The sequence below is a fragment of the Nymphalis io genome, chromosome 19 (assembly GCF_905147045.1).
Source record: "Nymphalis io chromosome 19, ilAglIoxx1.1, whole genome shotgun sequence".
NCBI lineage: Eukaryota > Metazoa > Arthropoda > Insecta > Lepidoptera > Nymphalidae > Nymphalis > Nymphalis io.
In genome coordinates this window covers 6,379,411-6,400,813 of record NC_065906.1, presented here as the reverse complement: position 1 = coordinate 6,400,813, position 21,403 = coordinate 6,379,411, and the positions used below count along the sequence as shown (strand labels likewise).

Here is a 21,403-nt window from a genome sequence, read left to right as displayed (position 1 = left end):
ATAAAAAAATCAATTCGCCATATTATGTTTTAATTTATAAAAAGCTGTATTCATATTATCATAACGAGCCCCGTTACACATGCTTAGGAATAAATTCTACCTTAAAATTACAGACTTACACGTAATTTTAATCTATGTTCTGATTGTATTCTGTTTGTGTTTTTTTTTTTTTTTTTATAGAATAGGAAGGCGGACGAGCATATGGGCCACCTGATGGTAAGTGGTCACCAACGCTCTTAGACATTAGCATTGTAAGAAATGTCAACCATCGCTTACATATCCAATGCGCCACCAACCTTGGGAACTAAGATTTTATGTCCCTTGTGCCTGTAATTACACTGGCTCACTCACCCTTCAAACCGGAACACAACAATATCAAGTATTGCTGTTTTGCGGTAGAATATCTGATGAGTGGGTGGTACCTACCCAGACGAGCTTGCACAAAGCACTACCACCAGTAGTGTTGTGTGTTTGTGTTGTTTCGCAGTGTAAAGTTCATAATACAAAAGCTACGGGACTGTTCTCTCGCAAATAACAATTTGAATAAACAGGATTATAAATTGGGATGTGTATAACGGACCGATAAATACTATTATAGATTCTAACGCAATGCTAGTAAGTGATATATTCAAATAAAATTGTATAAGTTTTGTTGCTTAGAATGTATGGCAGGGCTCAGCTGGTGTAGGGCGCGCGCCTATCGATTCCTGCAAGGACAAGGCCACCCACACGTCTGCGAAATTGTAACACGCTTTGAGCACAAGATTTTGGCTTTGAGTATCGAGAACATATATTTACATATGATTTTTTTTTATTTTTTTTTTGTTATGTACCAATTAAGAGAATTATTTAAATTAAAATCAAATTGTATTTAGTCTTAAATCGTTTTTAAACGTGCAAACGTATTCGTCGTCTAACTTGGAACTGGCGGTAAGTAAGCTACTCCTCATTTTAAACAGGAGTAGAATCCCAGCTGTGGGGCATACTATATCTAAACATTCTTACCTACAATTTAATGCGGCTTTGAAGTCTCGTCGATTAAAAATTTACGTTGAATAAAGAGTAACTTTCCATTAAATAACTTTTCTAAAGTACATACTTTACAAAGCACATTATAATTTATAGCGATCAACAAACTATTTTATCGTTGATGATAACCGATTATAATTTATCTAAACGATAACGTTATTGATTCACAACTCACAATGTATGGTATGAAGAAGCTCAGGAGAGTATAACTTTTCTTCTGAACGTGTTTTTTACTAATCATTTGCGCCCTACGAGTATATGTACATGACCGTTATTATCATACGTCGCTATGAAATAATATTTATACTTCCTGACAGCGTTTTTTATATTAATTTTACATCAGATTAACTCGATTTACACTTTTAAGTAAAATAATCGTTAAATTATTTTGTCGTGCATTCTTGTAATACTCAAGTATATATTTTGTTTTTTTTTTTTTTTTTAAATGTCAGTATTAATATTTTATTATAATGATAAGCAATTTATATACGATTTATTTTACGATCGGTTCAAAACAAATAACATATATATATATGTATGTTAATCTATCGTAATTATTAATTAAACGAAAGGTGAGTCATGCGTTTTACATATTCATATTACAATGCTAATAAAAACGATCACTACATAATAATGTAACAATGAAGTTGTGACGGGCTCGATAGTTCCCAGCCCAGGAAGGCTGTAGTGGATCCACGCATGCGCGTTCCGCATCGATCTCTTATTTAACAACCTCCACCCGTCGTGTAGGAAGACGCCATCAGGCATCACCCGAGTAACTCATTCTGTAACTCAATGGAGTTATCCGATATTGTTATAGGAGAACTCATCCAGAAATGTTTGACCTATACATATGTGATATGAAATTTTTGTTATTGCATTTATGTCTCTTCATCTAATAAAACACGTAATTTGGAAATTATAACAACAATTTGATCAAAACAATTTAAATGGAGTTTACTTTAATTTATTCTATTTACGTTTCGTTTTTATTCCCATATTAGTCAGGAGTAATTTATTTGTATTCAATTTACATTTTAACAAGGACATAAAGACATCTTTTTTTAAAGTATAATATTATAATTATTTTGTAAATATACAAATGAATATAATAAATGATTATTTTAAATTAAATCTCCACCTATGGCTATATGGTTAGCTTTTATTAATAATTCCGAAACTGGCTCGAACCGTAGCACTAAATTTAAAATGGGAGAAGGGTTGGTCGATGTGATCTCGGTAAGGCGGAAGGATGGCGGCGGGAGGGGCGGTGCAGCTGCCGGTGCATCACCAGCCCCGCGGGCGGGGCCCCGCACCCACGCGCCCCTCGGCCCGCTCCGATCCATTGCCAAGTTCAATGCCAAGGTCATGCGCGAGCGAGTGCGACTGCGCGCCGCAATGCAGGAGCGGCCGGCGACGCGGCTTGCCCGCCGTCAGTACCTCGACAACGACGCTGCACATCGCATCGCGAAACTCCTTACGATATCCGACTATTAACCGCCAAATTAATACAATCATCCGAAATTTTAAGGCTCTCAAACGCCCTCTGGTCCTTCCAGGTGACGCGAAACAGCATTGTGCAAAGTTGCGATCGTACCGCGACGTGTCGGAATTCCACCGGTGAACACCATGTGCATTTCTCTGGCGCACGAGACCCGTCACCCGGTTCCAGTTATGCAATACCTGACGTGAAAATTACTGGTAAGCCGTAAGTTATACATTCGTATCTATATATCGAGTTTATCTCGTTCGGTGTTCATCTAGGTGTCATTTATGCGAATTCTATACTTCGAAATGCTTAGATATTTTTTTAATCTATAAAGTTTCAATAAATTAAAGCATTATAACAAAAATCTACGTAGAAATTGTTTTTTTACGGGAAAGCGTTGGAAGGCGTCATGTTACCTGTGATTGTGGCCATATTTGTTTTAGACACTAGATTTACCTACCTATGTAATAAATAGTCAACAGCTTGCATTCGTGGCGGTCATTTTATGAATTACATTGAACGTCTTCTTTATCTGCTTCACATTGTTTTGCAAATAGACGAGATATGTAAGTACATAAATGAATGAAACATTATTGTCACGTTTTGAAAAGACGTCGCTTGTTGAAGATGTTTATGTAAAAGACACATCATAGCGCTTAGCAACAAAATGACGATTTTTTGTTTAAACATAAGTAATATGTAGATTTTAAAAAATAACAAAAAGGCTTTCAAAAGTGCAGGAATGCTAATAAAAACTATTTTAAATTTCGCTTTCAAAATGGCCGCCAAAAATTTCTAAGGCCCACCAAGGGCATCAAGAATAAGGGCCAAGAGACTGATACACCGCGTCGTATCCTGTTGTGGAGTCGGCAAAAAATGTCGAACACACAAGTTCAAGGCAATCGGGTGATTCCAGCCGACGCTAGCTTTGGCAGGCTGTTTTATTTGAACACTACTAGTGTTCGACCACAATTATTTATTTTGCTCACATTGTTCCGACAATACACGTAATTAAAATTATGTATTTTTCTGTTTTATTATTTTTAATTGATATATATTTTTATTACGAATATTCAGATGACGCAACAATATAACAATGGCGAAGTCGGCTTTGTCTAATGACTGTTACTATTGGCTTACTGTTTCATAATTTTGTACGTCAAAATTATGGTTTCCCCTTTTTTCATGTCGAGAATGTGAAAACTCTGAACTAAAATTGCCGTTTTAAATAATTTTATACCAATACTTATTTTTTATATAATTTAAAAATTACACTTCTTAATTGTATAAAACAGATAAATTGAATTTTCTGAATTATAATCAACAAATATATCTTTACCTTTAGTTCTTAATCCTTATTTATTAACCTATAACTAACGAAAAGCCTTAAAATAATACTATTATTTCCTTTTGGGAAAAGAAATATTTGTTAAGCACCAAAACATAAGAATCAACATAGCAGTTTCGTTGCTTTAAATACATATATGAAATTATTGTATTGAGGTACAGTATTTTTGGCCCGAGGGCCTCCCACACGACTAAATTACCTTGAACCCGTACCCGCGAAGCCTGAATATCAATCACCGAACTAATAATTATAATCAACACATAAAATTTTGTTTCAATTTTTATTAAATATATTATTATAAAATTAATACACTACACTGTTTATGAATATGATAATTTTCAATAAACAATTTTTCGAAAGAGCTGTAAAAATGACTAATCAAGTTTTGCAGCAAATATTCAGGAATTTGCTCACATTTGAGCATGCAATTCAATAACAAAGCTGTATACAAAACCATTGTTCATTATTCGATCTAAAACTGGATCAAACGTATGTAAATTGGAACAGTTATTGGCTCTCGTTCACGTAGTATTTTGGTTCGACATTCATTTATACTTATCATATAGAACCTTCGTGGAAAATAATAAAACTAAGTCGCATGAGCGTGGTTCTATGGACTTGTGCAATAGCGCTATCAACAATATCAGCTGACGGTCACGTCACATTGACGTATCGTCACAAACATGGCGGACATTATGGCTGATGGTTTATGTTTATTTACATTATACAATAACATTAGTCATAGCTATGGGAATCATGTTAATACTTGTGGTCTGTATTATTTAAGAAAAAATCATAGTTATTTTAACGACTTTAATTTATTTACTTATGTTTACAAAATACGTTAAAATAATTTAACTTGTTTAAATTGCAATGCTATAAATTACCATAAGTTGATCATTGTGTGACGTCTCCGCACGTGTAGACAGAAACAATCGCCGGTGGATGTTTCCATCATGAGTCGAGACCGTGATATACCTAATTAAACTTTAGTATGTAGGTTGTACGCTTTTGTTTTTTTTTAAATACTAGGCTATATTTTATTTTACGTTTTTTAATTTACTAACTAATCACTTACTTTAACTGATACTTTATTAAAAAAGTTAGATAATTTATAATCGATTGAATAGCTTTATTGACAGTATTGCTTTTTAATTATAATTTTCCGGACCAATTGAAATATTTTATAATTTATATAAAAGAACTCGAGGAATGTGGATCGAGGAACTATGTGATATCGTTACATTATATAATTTAATGGTTGCTATTTAATCAACGACCCCAGAAATCTCCCCATTGCGTGTACAGTAGGGTGAGAAAGAGAGGGTAGTTTGTAAATAAGTAAGTAGGTGACTAGGTAAACAAGGTCGTTTCAACCGCGCTTGACATTTCAAAGGTTACTTTCTTCACCCTGGGGAGTGTTAGACTGCATTAGTTACGTCACAAAGTTTGTTTTTTTTTTATTAAATGAAGTAATACTTGTTTTCTTCATTTATTTTCGAAATATATAATTATTTATTCAATTTTAAAATGAAATTAAGTGCTTGTAGCAGCGCGTTGAATAATTTTACCGTTAAAAGTATAAATATTATGCAGTTAATATATTTATTCATATATTTATTTGGGAAACAAACAATTATCAATTATAATTAAAACAATAAATGTTAATTGTAACAGATTAAATATTTTTTTTAAATAACATACGTTTTAAATTTTATATCAATTTGTATTTAAATAAAGAATATTAAAATTTATATTTACAATTTCCACGTACTTACACGGGTTTTGTATAGACTGCCATAACAATATGACATACCTTAAGTGCTTGAAAACTTATGCTGTCGGTATTGAGTTTATAAATATAAACTCATAATTGTTTTCTTCAATTTAATTACATTTACGACAAACTAATTTAAGGTTATACCGGAAGTAGATAATTGACAAGGCACGTCCCAATGGTTATCCGCTATCGCCCATCCGTTTTTTAATCGCCCAATATGAATTCCCTGTAGGTATAGTTGTTCCGGATTAAAGGGTAGTGAGCTTGAAATTTAAGTAGTTACCCTCACAAAGGTTGTTACCCTCACACAGTCTGGTTGGCGGAAAAACTCCTTAATTCGTTCGTATTGAAATATTATAATAGTTTACTGCCTCGTTGGTCTAATGGCTTGATATAAGGTCGCAGACCCGGAGGTCCTGGGTTCAATTCCCAGGTCGGGCCAATAAAAAGTTATTGGGTTTTTTTGTCAGAAAATTCTCAGTAGCAGCCCGGAATCCGGAAGTTGGAAGTGTGTTCAATCCCGTGCCTCGGAAAGCACGTAAAGCCGCTGTTCCTGCGCTTGAACTCTTTGCGGTCGTGTCGGATTGCCGTCCCATCGGATTATGAGAGTTAGGGAATAGAGAGTGCACCTGTGTTTGCGCGCACACTTGTGCACTTTAATATCTCCTGCGTAGTTGGCTAACCTCTCTTAAAATTGGCCGCCGTGGCCGAAATTGGTCTGGAGGAGTTATAGTTATCCTTAAAACACTGATTCCGTTCTTTCTATTATTATTGATTTGACATTCGAAAGAAGAAGACACAACATTGTTTAACTAATTACCCGCTAAACAATGTAAATTGTCAAGGTAATAAATCCCTTCGTCAGTTTTCATGTAAAACAATACTATATTTCTTGTTGCAATCTTTGACTAGAAATAAGTACTTAAATTAGCGTTACGAAATGTTAGATTCATGTAATTGTCTAGAATAAACACACTTGTAAGATATATCTCTAGATAGACTTTGCGAATAAATTGGATTGCCTATAGATCTCAATGCATTTGCTTGAATGAAATTAAACCATAATTTCGAATAACTGTGATAAGAGAAATTATTCAACAATTGTAAATTTTACACGTGCCGATAAAATGAAAATGTTTTTAACGTTCAAAAAGGGATATTGGCAATTCGGTTGTATTTTTTTGTTTGTGTTACCTCAAAACTCCCTTCATTTATGAACCGATTTGGAAAATTTTTTTTGCGAGGGTATATTTCCCATTTAAATTTGAAGAAAAAATACCACTTCGAAACTGAAAATAGAGCCTCGTCATTTCCAGTTCTTCATACATTTTCATGAAAGTTGTTTTACATAAATGAAAAAGGATAAATATGAAGTTTTTTTTATGTTTTAATAAAAATAGATTTTTTTTTCAATTCCTTACATCACCAATGCTCTTCCACTGTAACACTGACTCCTTAACCCTTCTAAACGGAACACAACAATACGTATTGCTGTTTGGCGGTAGATTATGTGATAAGTGGGTAACCTACCCAGGCTTTTTACTGGTGGTAGGGCTTTGTGCAAGCTCGTCTGGGTAGGTACCACCCACTCATCAGATATTCTACCTTAAAACAGCAATACTTGATATTGTTGTGTTCCGGTTTGAAGGGTGAGTGAGCCAGTGTAATTACAGGCACAAGGGACATAAAATCTTAGTTCCCAAGGTTGGTGGCGCATTGGATATGTAAGCGATGGTTGACATTTCTTACAATGCCAATGTCTAAGAGCGTTGGTGACCACTTACCATCAGGTGGCCCATATGCTCGTCCGCCTTCCTATTCTATAAATAAAAAAAAAAAAAACAAAGTCGTACCACCAAGTGAATAAAAATAGAAAGTAAAATTGTGGAAAGACCAAGCCTCAAAGTAATCATAAAAAAATTAAATACGTTCTATATACAACGTTTACATAATGATCAAACAAATACCATAAGATATTTTCAGGGACAATGTGTTAAATTAATACAAATTTCTGAATAAACACGCCGAGATGGCCTAGTGGTTAGAACGCGTGAATCTTAACCGATGATCGTGGGTTCAAACCCGGGTAAGCACCACTGAATTTTCATGTGCTTAATTTGTGACTAAAATTCATCTCGTGCTTGACGGTGAAGGAAAACATCGTGAGGAAACCTGCATGTGTCTAATTTCATTGAAATTATGTCACATGTGTATTCTACCAACCCGCATTGGAGCAGCGTGGTGGAATAAGCTCTAAAACCTTCTCCTCAAAAAGGGAGAGGAGGCCTTAGCCCAGCAGTGGGACATTAACAGGCTGTTACTGTTACTGTTACTGAATAAACACGAGTAAATAACTCTCTATGTGAAGTGCTTGTATATTGAAAACTTATCATAGAAACTATCTATTATTATCGCTGTTTGAAATTTTAACGCGATTCCGTACAAAACCAAGAATATCTCGTGTTATTAATCAGCTATCGCACACAGACGCGAACCCTTTAAATTTGCACGTGTCCGTATTGTACGTAGGTTGTGTGACATAGCACGAGAGCTGGCAACCATTCGACGATACAATGTTGGTTATGTTTAGCGTGTAATGCACGTTCTGTATTAACGTCATCGATAATTGAGAAATAAATACTATACGGGAATATATGTTTGAACAAAATATCAAATCATGATCATGAACTTGGACCTAAGTATATAAACGAATGATTAGTTCCAATGAAATTTTAAACATCTCCCTGTTTAATTTTAGACTATTATGTTTAAATACAAAACAAAAACACAATATCTAATTATAATTGTGACTGAGGTATGTTTTAATTTTAAATATATCATTATTAAAAAAGGTTTTGCGTATTTCATGCAAAAACATAAAGCAAAATACCTGTGCGATACTCGTTTCAAATGTAATCAGATAAACATACGGTGATATGCTTGTACGAGCACTTCTATAGCTAGCTCTTAAGCTAGCACATTGATATGTGTGTGATCTTACGTGTGTGTGCGTCTGGCGAGTGCAGCTTGCACATGCGCGCTGATGGGGAGGGGCAGAAGACCTTGAACGCGCCTAGCAACAGCGCTGCCAGCGCTTGCTTATTTATTTCTGTTTTACTCGTCTGCACGTTTGCTGGCAAAATTTAACCAGAACGTTTTATGGAGTCGTAATGGCAGGCGGGAATTTGACCTTTTGCGTGCATTTGTCAGATGCCCGTCCCTTTGTGGAGATGGATCACGTGTCGTGGTTTTATCGTAACTAAATGTTGCTTCACGATCCCTTTTATTGTTTTATGTATTACCATCTTGTTAGGACTTGCGTTTCCGCCGCACGAATAGGTGGTTTTTAATTATCTGTAGCGGCTGTATTTGTGTTAAAACCACCTTACACAACATTTTACGTTCAGTTGACGAAGTTTCAGTTATATTGTTATAAATAAGTAATTCAATCTCTTTGTTGAACCAAAGGAAAATTAATTCACGTTTAAAGTGCTAAGTAATCAAAATTTAATCTCATTCAAATTAATATAAAAATAATTTAATGTACGTCTGCTTATTTAAAAAATCTTTTAAAATATAAAGGAATTAAGGAAAATCTGTACATATAATTATTATTTTGTAAACAAATGTTTTTCGATTTAAACAATACAACTTTGAGTCACGATGATTTAAAGACATCAAATTATTTATAATTATCATAGGTAAGATAAATGGGCCCCTGTTCGTGGGGCACAAACAGCAACAACGGCTATAGCCATTGCACTGTAAGAAATATTAACCATCCCTTACATCGTCAATGCGTTAACAACCTTGAAATCTAAATGTAATCTCCCAAGAGGCTGTACGAAAGCTTACTCAGCTTTCCAACCGGATCACAGCAATACTATGTATTGCTGTTTGGCGGTAGAATTTGTGATGAGCGGATTACCTACTCGTTTGCACAAAACTAAGTAATGTTGATGTCTTCAAATCCAGAGTAAACAGGTTTCTTATAAGTAAGCGTGCTACATCTAGGATGCTTGTCGATGCTTAACATCAGGCAAGTCAACGGTCAAACGCTGACCTATTAATTATAAAAAATAAAATTAAATTAACAACTATGTTATCCTGAAAACATTTCTAATAACCAACCGCATATCTAATTTGAGAACAAATATCTTGAAAGTCATAAAAAATATTTCTTTGATAAAATAAAATCTCAATAAGTAAAAAAAAAAAAAACATTCGAGTAATAAAAGTCACCTAACCAGAATGACCACTATATAACAATGAATAGGTTTCGATATGAGCATGCTAATTGTATAACAATGAAACAACAATGGTTTGGACGTTCTTGCCAAAAAAAAAAATTAAAGACGGCTTAAACCGCAAAAATATTTTACTTAAACATATACAATTCATCATATATATATATACTTATATACAAAGTTGGTGAGCTGACTGGAACAATAATATTATACAAAACTTTGCTAATTAAAGGTTTTGACGTAATCCAATCATTCCGGTCACTATCGATTACAGGATTCAAGGTACAAGTTGTTAAATCAATCTAGTCCGCGTCGGTGCCTAGGATCCAGCTCGCCCGGGTCTGCCCTTTGACATTACGTAGGTGGCAAGGAAGCGCATGCGCTTACATCCTGCCTCCCCACCAGCCCCCCCATCTCCCTAGCGTGGGTAGATGACGCAAAACCCTAGAATTCTATTTTTAGGATTTCCTGACATTTCAAAACAAAATACGTTAACTTGAAGTAATTTGTCAGAGCTAATAACGCTTTACGTCTGTATTAGTTACGTAACTTAATTAATCAAGCCTTCGTTATTATGATTTATTTTATGAATATAATTTTGTTATGTTTGAAAGGTAGGTAAGGCTTTATTGTATACACGTGCCATCATTTATAACGAGTTTTGATTCATATTGTCAAGAAATGGACGTTTTCCTACTCTACACAGAACTCTTCTTATTAATTACCAGTTTCCGCCTGCAGCTTCGTCCGCGTGTGAGGGGAGATAAGTTAGATACATAAGTCCTTTTCTGCAAAATTTTATGATCAACGGTTGAATAGTATGCCTCGGTGGTAGTTAATACCCCCAATTGATTTCCGATGTTATATTGTTTGATTGCGTTTGTATGCAAAACTCAAAACACAACTAACAGGTTAATACTGGATGAACCATTTACTGTCAAACGATGGGTGCATTTCTACCAATGCTAACAATATGTATAGATATCATTCTAAATTCGATTAATCATCCAAATTCACCGTATTTTGATTCTATACGCTGTTCTCTCTAGATTAAAAATGTATCTATGTTTGCTTTCATGAATAAAAATAATTAAGAAACCAAGTGTGTGTACCTAATAAATACTTATATAGTGTTGTTATACATACATCCCAAACATGGTTACTTATTACATATTTAGTAATCAACCGTCCTAACTTTCTGAAGGGTTAGTTATTAATGCTGTGATCGCCACATTTGGAGTTAAAGAAACTTTATTTTCATCAAGAAACACATTTACTAACATGAGAATATAATATTACTACAACAATTGCCCAGCGGCGCGGCAGAGCATTATGTATACATGATATTATTTAATGTTAGAAAAATACAATTTCGAACTGACTGGTCTTATCGCAAATACACGGATTAAGTACAGATAGGAAGTGGTATGAGTGAGTGAGTATTTATTATTAGTATTTATTAATATTTATTTTATTTATTTATTTTTTATATATTGCGAGATCTTTGTCTTGGAGATTATACTTACGAACTGTATATGTTGGTCGTAAGCATCAACATATACAGTTTACAATTAATCTACTGTGTGATAATAATTTTGAACATTTACAATAAAAATAAAATATTATTACATATTTTTTTCTTTGTGACAAGCGAAGCGACATGGTTCTTACTTTTCAAACTCAAGTCTTAGCAAGCATCAAAGTCATTTTATCTCGTTAGGACTAGAGTCGTCTCCTTTTAGTGCATTCATAAATAATTTTAATGGTATTTTCAAGATAAATTATTATCGTCTATCAGAACACCGACTCACCTTTTATACTTAAAAAAAACAGCAAAACAAAAAAAATTACGGACGATACAAATGTTAATTATCCTCATAAATATTTTAAAGTACTGCATCTTTTAAAATAAACATCAACAAGATACACTAAGATATGAGCATCTTTATTTTGCGAGTGTATGCTGGAATGCATTTAAAGCGCTGTAAAGCAAAACGTAGGATCTGTTTATGTGTAATCATGTGCATATTTAGCAGAGAATTATACTAATTCCTATTTTCATCATGGATCACTTGAAGGTAGACGAGCTTTACTATTGGATGGTGAGCGGTCAATGTCAAACATTTACCGTTATATTTTTTAACTATGTACTTTATCTTGTGGAATGGAAGCGGTCATTTTGTACGTAGGTCTGGATATGTTTTTCTAGGAGGAAATAAACTGGGTCCTTTCGAAAATATTAAAACAACTGATGACTCGATGACTCGCTAAACTCCTATGGGTACCCTAAGTATGTGTCGTGGTTTAAGATTGTGTTTCTTTTATTTATAACGGACCACCGAAAATTCCTACTCCTAATAAAATATCAAGGTTGAAGACAGTCCAGGGCCTGCATCTTTCTATTTCTGATTAATTCTTTTTTTTCATAAAAATATTTCTGTTTTACAGGAACTGCTTCTCTAAATTACTGCTGAATCAAGTAAGTTTAATTGTATTATGAATGTTAAATAAATAAATAAAGCAGTAAAATAAATTTATTCATTAAAAACAAGCTTAATAAGCAAAATTATGCAACAAAGCTTAGAAAGAAAAGCCGAGGGTCATTCTTTTAAGCACGGGATGTCATTAAGTCTCATTAGTCCACAAATAGCACAGTCATCTTATTATATTGTGCTATTGTATGAATCTTAAGGTCATTTTGTTTTTACCGGATAAAACCAGTTTTGACTGAAATTCAAAACCTTATGTTGAAAAAGAAACCTTAAAGAATAAACTGTGTTCACTTAAAAGTTTCTGCAGTCGTAATCTTTAAAGAAAATAATTTTAATAAAAATCTTATTGGAAATAAAAATCCACGATTCTCATGTCTGAAAACTTTCCAACGATTCTTCGGCAGTGAAGAATTTATACCTACAGCTTTAGTATACTTAGGGACACTGGTTCGGTAACGTGTAATATACCCTCTCAGGCTCGAAAAGCGAAATATATCCAGTCTAAAATAGTCAAATGAATATTTAACTTGCAAGGAAACATATATAATATTTGTGAATCTTAAAAATACTAGGAAACATTTCAAATGTGGACAACACCAAGCGAAGCATTAATACTTTAACAAATATCAATGGTCATCATCATCATCTTTTTCATCACTTCTGTGACGTCATCACATTAATTAGGGGTCGGCACAATTTGTTTTATAATTTCAAGAAAAATAAAAAATGATTTGATAATCGATGCTATCCTTTTTTTAGTGGATTGTTTTTCCCCGTACGAGTAAAAAGCAAATATTAATTCAATAATATAATTATTTTTATATTACCTATATTAGTGTTAATTAATCGAATTTATCTTAAACATATTAATTAAATATTTTATAATAATTTAAAGTGAAGATTAGGATTCATCCTAAATAAGACAATTTGAAAGTTATTGTTAAAGGTGTGTATGTATTAATTTAGCGTATTGATGTTTTCAAAATTTGATTTTGTATTTTCTAGAACGATGTGCATAATCATGTTTGTAAATTATCGTCTAGCGTAGCTTGAGTACAAATGATACATGATGACATTATCAGAGAGATAGACTGTCTCCAAACCAATTTCATCCAACGAAAGCATAATTTCCTACTGTATATGATTCTACTCAATTCGATTCCATTGCTTTTTCAACCAAATAATGATGAAATATTGTTCTCTTTGGACGTCTGATGATAAGTTGATAGTTTGACAGACTTAATATTATAAATAATTAAATATAAATACTTAAGAATATTCTTTGTTACATTAATGTACAATATTTTGAATTATTTATATACATACATGCATAAGTGTAAGCTGCTAGTTAAAGATGCGCGCAAGTAATTAATCACGATATTACTATTTCGATAGTCATATCATTGACTACGTAAATCAGCAGTCAATAGAACGCTGTCGTGTTTTAAAGATGTGATGTTTCAAACATGCATACACATAATAGCTATTAAACTGATTTTATTATTAAAGCTATATAATATACGATTCTTATTGATGGATATATTTTATATAAAAAAGGATTATTATTTTCATTTCATTTCTTTAACCAATCTGTTCACTGAGATGATAAAATCGTTTACTTTCTATTTTTTTATCGACGAATTTCAATTCTAATTTAGTTATGAATTTAAAAAACAAAAAATCACAGTCGCCACTGCAGACAAAGAGTTATCATTTGAAGTTATGAACACAAAGATAAGTTAACGAATGACGAGACGCTAAGATAACAGAATCAAACGAGCACTGCATCAAATTAAGTGCTGCATTTAGCGACGAGCGTACACCAGCTATTCAAGGTCAAGGCTCGCACGTGGCGAGGCCCTCCCTTCCCCCGCCGAAATCTTACCTCCTTCAAAGACCTTTGTATACTTATGTAAAGTATCCTGGTCGGGCTCTCATAGCTCGATTAGCCACGGTAATAATTTATAATAAATTAAAAATTATTTTTCTCTTTAAATTGTATTTTTTAAATGTTGATTGGTATTATATGTTTTTAGTTTAATCCCTATTCGTGTGTCTTGAAATGAAAAAAACAAGCGTTTTAGCCATATCGCGGATAAGGTAAAATACATATGGTATTACAAAATTGACTACAAATTAATTACTTAATTTTAATATTTGTTACTTAAGATGTTTTGTATGTTATAAGATATACAAAATATAATATTATATTGTTATCATTTTAGTCAAAATTAATTCGCAATTATTCCCTTCTGAATTATAATGTGACTTTGACCTTGTGACTCCATCCGCATATCATTTCTTAATCCCGTAATTTATACGCAGGTTATTAATGATCTATTCACCTTATCCAGATCTCAGACTACCTCTATGTCGAATTTCATTACGGTCGATGCAGTTATTACATTATCAGACTTTGTCGTGATGAGGTTAACAAACAGACATACTTATTTTCGCATTTTTAACATAAGTGCGATTAATTTTATATTAAGAATAATTAAAAAAATGTTAAGTAACGGCGTATGAATGTACCACTGTTGGGCTAACACCACTCCCTTTGAAGAGATAAGACTATGAACACACATACACACAATTGTTTCCTATACCGCTGAGTACGAGTTATATATTTTATATGTATTATAGTTTATTTTGATATGAACAAAATAAAAAATATATATAAAGTGACATCTACTGATTATACATGAAAACTAGTAGGCTGTTTATAACTAAATGTAGTGCAAGTACGAAGAGACAGGTGGCTCTTAACGCGAATTTCAAGAAGCCTGTATAGTTATCATAATCTCCGATAGATGACGCTGATTACCCATTTCATTAAAACGGAAATGCTTATTAAGCATCTTTTTTTATATTGCTATAATATTATCAAGAGTTTTTATGTGACGCTACAATATTTTTGTAGAAATAATAATTTAAAAAAACTACTTTTTTATGAAAACCATTTATTTTTTCTCTTATTAACATGATTAGTTATGTTAAAAATATTATTAGCTAGCTATTAGCTGTTAAAATAATTTAAAGTCAAAACATATGTCGATAAACCAACTTGTCTGCACCCCCCGACTCAGACACGGGAGGACTTTTTTATATATATTATCGTCAGACTTCTTAATATTATAGTAATCATTCTTAATCTTTAAGTCATTATATATGACAAAAAGCAAACTATGTATTTTAAACAGAATTTAAAGCTACCATCGGTTGGAAATAAAGATTCTACTGAGAACTTAATAGATGCTGTTCCATTCCTTACATAGATTTTATGAATTTTAATACAATAATTAAATTATTAGTTATCCTGCATTGAAATCGACGAATACTAACTCAATATATTTTTTTATCTATATAATCCTTCTTCGAGTATGCGCGTTATTACTTAAAATTTCCTTAACATGTCATATACGTTTATAAAACACCTTACCCAAAGAGAAATGAATTGACTTTGGGGACGGAAACGTGATGTTACATGATTATCTTTACTTATCGTGTTTATACAATGATTGTCACTATTTCCATCAAAAATTAATCGTATTATGGATACAGGTACATAACATTGCTGTAAATATACTGCGATCCCATTGATATCGAGCTCAGAGATTATGAAGCGCCTTGACAGCTCTTTATTGACGAATGAATATAGTTTTTGGCTACAAAATTACTCTAAAATTGTATATATGGACGCGATACTATGAAAATATCCGAAGTATATTACTCGATCACTATCGACCGGAGTCGGTTAAGTGTAACTTTTCTACCGTGTATGTTGCGTAAGGGATGACCAATAAGAATTAAAATAAGGTTTTAATCTATAATAATACTTAAAGAAACTGTTATGAAACTCTTACTAAGATTTATATTGTTCAAAATAACTGAAAACGCTATTATTTTACTTTAGGTTCTGTAAATACTTCCTTTATAGTACTTTACAAATATAACACTATTATATTAACAGAAGTTAGTAAAGGCTCTGCTTTAAAAAAAAAAAAAATCAGCCGAATTGAGAACCTACAACTTTTTGAAGTCGGTTAATAATACATGAACGTGAACTGAATATGAACTCATGTAATGAAACTTCTTTGTGTGCAATGTAATTTCGAATTTAAGTGCAACGTTTTTATGTGTTTCGTTTCTGGTGCAAAAAAAGTTTCACTTAAATCACTTGTACCGGCTGAATTGCAGGCGGTTTTTTTTTATGTAAAATATTATACTAATGCTTTAATTACGTGTAATTTTGTATATACTATACTTATTGATTTACAACTCAACTGAAAACAGCAAAATCCACAAAAATCACCTTTACATTCAAGCTTCAAGAATATTTCAAGTGAAGCAAGAAGACAGGCTATCGAACGACCGGGTGCCACGCTGTGCTCTCTCGGGTTTACTGGTGAGTGAACACAGCTGGTGGTATCTCAGTTGTTCCCTAGTTCCCACACAGAAGATAGATTGAAGATTCTAGAAGAGAAAAAAGCGTCGGAAAAGGAAAATATTTTTTAAAAGATTTCATGACTATAATATTATATACTTCAATTATATACTTCAATTATATACTTCATTTACATACTTGGAATAATTATTTACATTATGATAAACTATGATGAATAATTCAAGCTTATAATTTATTTAGTAAATATTTTGTGAGTTATTTACCATTTAGTAATAAAAGTATTTTTACCGTCTCTATAAACCAGCATTTCTAATTTGCAAACTTTATTAATATTAAGATATATATATTGACTCTCAAAAATATTAAGTGTTAATTATTATTTTTCCCGCCAACTTTTTTCTGATAATTTATCGCGTATGTGTATTTATTTTTTATTATTCGTTCCACGTATAGTATCGTGGCAGTATTTTTTGTATTTTAACTGAGAGAAAGTAACTGTTCTCAGATGCCTCTACCGCTTTAATATTCTTGATGTTGGTTAAATCAGGTTTCATAAGAACCCTCCAAGTTGTTATTAAAACAATAATTAATTAAAATATTTTTTTATTGATATATTCTGTTTTGTTTGTTTTTATATATGAAATAATAAGAGTTGTTTTCATTAATTTAGTTAAAAAAATAAGATTATAACAAATAACACCCCCGTTGTAAGTATAACCTTATGCTTATTGCCTATTTAGTTTGTTTAATCCCTGGGTAAAAACAGTCGATAATCGTTCTTATGTGTTATTATTACAATGTTTTAGACAATTTTAACGAAATACATATTCTGAAAAATATTGACATTTTTTGTTTTAACTAAAAACCGACTTCAAAAATGTATCTGCATACATTTAATTATAACTTAAGAATAATATTTTTGATTACGTTGAAAAATAAATCTTTATAAAGGCAATGTAGTTATATAAAACACATCCTTCTATTAATTCAGTACTTTTGGAGTTATTGTTAATATTTAAATGGGTTCGCCTGGCAGCGACATTGATAGCCAATCGTTTATAGTCAATACAGAAATTTGAAACCGATTGATCTCATATGTGACATCTCTTTTATACGTGACATTGGCAGAATATTTTGCGCTCAACTAGCGTCGATAAGAAAACGAAGAAAAAAAAAGAAATTTAAATGCTTCAATAGCGTGTTATCAATTTTTCGTATAATGCTACAAGTGAAATTAATATTGGTAGTAAAAAAAACATAACAGCCTGTAAATGTCACTGCTTTGCCAAAAACTCATTTTAAAGAGAATATTTAAAGCTTATGCCACCACGCTCCAATGATGACGGATACACATGGGACAGATAGATTCTAAGTCCGCCTTCGGTTAAGATTCACGTGGACGCATGCACTGTGTGTAAGGTTCATTTTAACAAAAATATAATCAAACCGTATTTACATCCAATCTAGATAAATACGTTCGTTCTGTTAGTTTCGTTACGTGATTTCCGAATGGCAACTTTCTCTTAAATGTACTTTACACTCGGATACCGCAAGATTTTATTCTAAATATACTCTTCGAAAACATTAGTTAAAAATACTATGATATACGCAACAGAAATGTTTTTTAAATAAATAATATTTTAATAATAATAATAATACTTGATCAATGTAAATTAATTTATTTCAGAAATAATTTTATGGAATTATTGCACAAACGGATTGCATATTTTATTGAGTAGATAAAATATTTTCAATTTATGGAAGTTAATGTATATATAAACATAAGCTATGGTCAGGCTGCTGATAGTGACACTAGAGCACCTCAGTGTGACAGATCACAAAAAAGTCGGTAGTGTGAAAAAATTACGACGTTACATGTCAGGTACTTTACATCGTAAAGATAATTTATATCTCGCTTTTGGACACTTCGCATACATTATATTGTACAAAAATTAAGTGAGAGTGTATAAAGTAAATTGCACGTACAACATAATTAGCGTTTTGTTGCGAAATTAGTTTGTAACTGACTTAACTTTGACATAAATAAGAAACCCGATCAGTGTATAGAATTTTTAAGTTTTATTTAAAATTAATAACTATACAAGTTCCATGAAGCTTGCTATTGTATACTATTTATTTGTAATCAAAAACATCTCACATTCATGTTTACATTTAAGATTTACATATAATGTAAATCCGTAGAGATTACATGATTACGTAGAATAACATGAATTTAAAAACTATGGCAAATTAGCTAAAGTAAAATTCAAAAAAATATTTGTCCTTTTAAAAATAAAACAATTGATGACATTTATTAAAGAAGATTATAATATTGTCATACGTGGCATACCATGTACGTATTAAATTATACGCTCGTAGATAAAAGCAGATAAAAAAGTCTTTACAACGCCGCACCTTTATATGCCTCGCTACTCCACTTTATTTGACCGATCACCATGAAAGTTGGAATATATATTTGTTTCAAATTTAATACAAGATTTTGTCTAAATTGTAACTCGCCGCTAGATGGCCTTGCACAACCTAAACGTATATCGGTCAACCGTCATAACAATTGGTATATATGTTTAGGAAGGTATGTGATGCTTAGTTTTGATAGTTTTGTTTAAAACATGATAATATTAACTCCCAAACTAATTTTATGCAAATCATAATTGTACGAAAAAAAAGTTAAGTTTTTATAAACCTAGATTCAGCAGTTATTGTTTTTGATATTACAAAAATAAGATGAATACAGTCTTTATTGTGATAGAAATAAGGTTTATAGTGTGGAAAAAGATTGCTTAAACAACATTAATATATACATAATTATATTCAATATCATGACAGTTAGTACAACAAAAGAAAAACTAGAAACAGAATCAATTAACTTTGTGTTTAATTACGCTAAAGTAATAAACTTAAGTGCTACGTTCTTCTTTTTATATTTTGTAGAAGTTATAAAATTACACTTCCGAGTTTATTACATTTTACGTCCAGACCACAATTATATCAGATTAACTTTACTGTTAGCACAGGATATCTCCATAGCAGATTTAAAATAATTAATCCTCAATATATCACCGTTATACAGGACAGCGTTTAAAAAATCAGGATTCAGTCTGATTCCAGTCCATTACATGTTCCTAGCTCAACTTTTAGTACAAAAAGGCTAAATTATATATATCATAATATAAACTGTTTATTTAAAATAATAGTTACGAAGAGAAATATTATAAAAGCAGGTTTCTGTGTTACATTTCTCAAGCCTAACAGCAAACGTCTACTTAAACGAAACAGTATCTGACACGCAGTAGAGAAAATTCTTAAAGAAAGAATGCGACGTGAAATTAGAAAAAAATATTAATCTCGTTTTACTCTGTTTACGATAAATATGTGTTAATTTTGTATACATAACATCGATTGTTATATTTGGCAATATAAACACATCCAAGTTGTAAACTAAAATGAAAATATATAATATCGTTATATTATCTGACTGTACGTCAGATTAATGATTCCTGCACACCACGAAACCAGGTCTCCAGTCTATCTGTAGCAGTTGCTTCTCCACGTAGAAGGTCATCGTCCCATCATGCTGGAGGATACTCCCACGTTCCGCTTTCTTGTAAAAGCACACTCAACTACTCAGATACTCCGAATAACATAACTTTCATCAATGGAGATAAAAAATCAGGAAAAATACGTGTTATGGTACACCTTTAATCAGAACTAACTACAAAAAGAAAAAATATTCTATTTGGTATATTTTTGTGTTTAGGTTGGATGAGTGAGTGAGTCCACTGTACATAACATCTAAGTACCGAATTGGTGGCGCATTGCCGATGTAAGAAAGGGTTAATATTTCTTACGGCGCCAACGTCTGGTCGGTGGTGACCATCTTTACCATGACTTACCATCTTGTGGTCCATTTGTCCGTCCACTTACTGACGTTATAAAAAAAGATAGTGTGCCAAAAGAGTACAATTATCCGACTTTACTGTTAGCAATGAAACAGTAACAGCCTGTAAATGTCCCACTGCTGGGCTAAGGCTTCCTCTCCCTTTTTGAGGAGAAGGTTTGGAGCTTATTCCACCACGCTGCTCCAGTGCGGGTTGGTGGAATAGTGCGGATTGGTGGAATGAAATGTGGTTAGCAATGAAAGTTTATCTATATTTAAAAAGCGGCCATCGAAACATGTACAGAATAATTAATAGCTTATATGTGATCTCTCCCCTATAAATTTAATTACGTGTAATTTCCAATCAACACTTATTGTACTACCTAAATTTTATTTTTCGATTTTACATTGTATTAATGGTATTCTTTACATTTTTGTACACATTTTGACAAATGTCAAAAATTAACATTCAATATTGTGACATGTTCTTAAAATAAATTTATAAACCGTAATAGAAAATATCAAGATAAACAAAAAACAAGGTAATATAAATTTATCACCGATACACGCAAAGAATAAGTGGTAGTAGGGCTTTGTGCAAGCCCGTCTGGGTATATACCACCCACTCGTCAGATATTCTACCGCAAAACAGCAGTACTTAGTATTGTGTACTTTAGGGTGAGTGAGCCAGTGTAATTATAGGCACAAGGGACAT

General features: G+C 32.3%; 1 long non-coding RNA gene across 1 annotated transcript in view; it reads left to right on the top strand.

The window, feature by feature from the left end:
* The window catches only part of LOC126776042 (uncharacterized), a 63,272-nt gene that overhangs the window by 16,801 nt on the left and 25,068 nt on the right, over window positions 1–21,403 (top strand). Inside the window, exons 2-3 of the long non-coding RNA XR_007669927.1 lie at window positions 2,589–2,730; window positions 12,342–12,372. This is a non-coding gene — a long non-coding RNA (uncharacterized LOC126776042). The remainder of the gene's footprint in view (window positions 1–2,588; window positions 2,731–12,341; window positions 12,373–21,403) is intronic.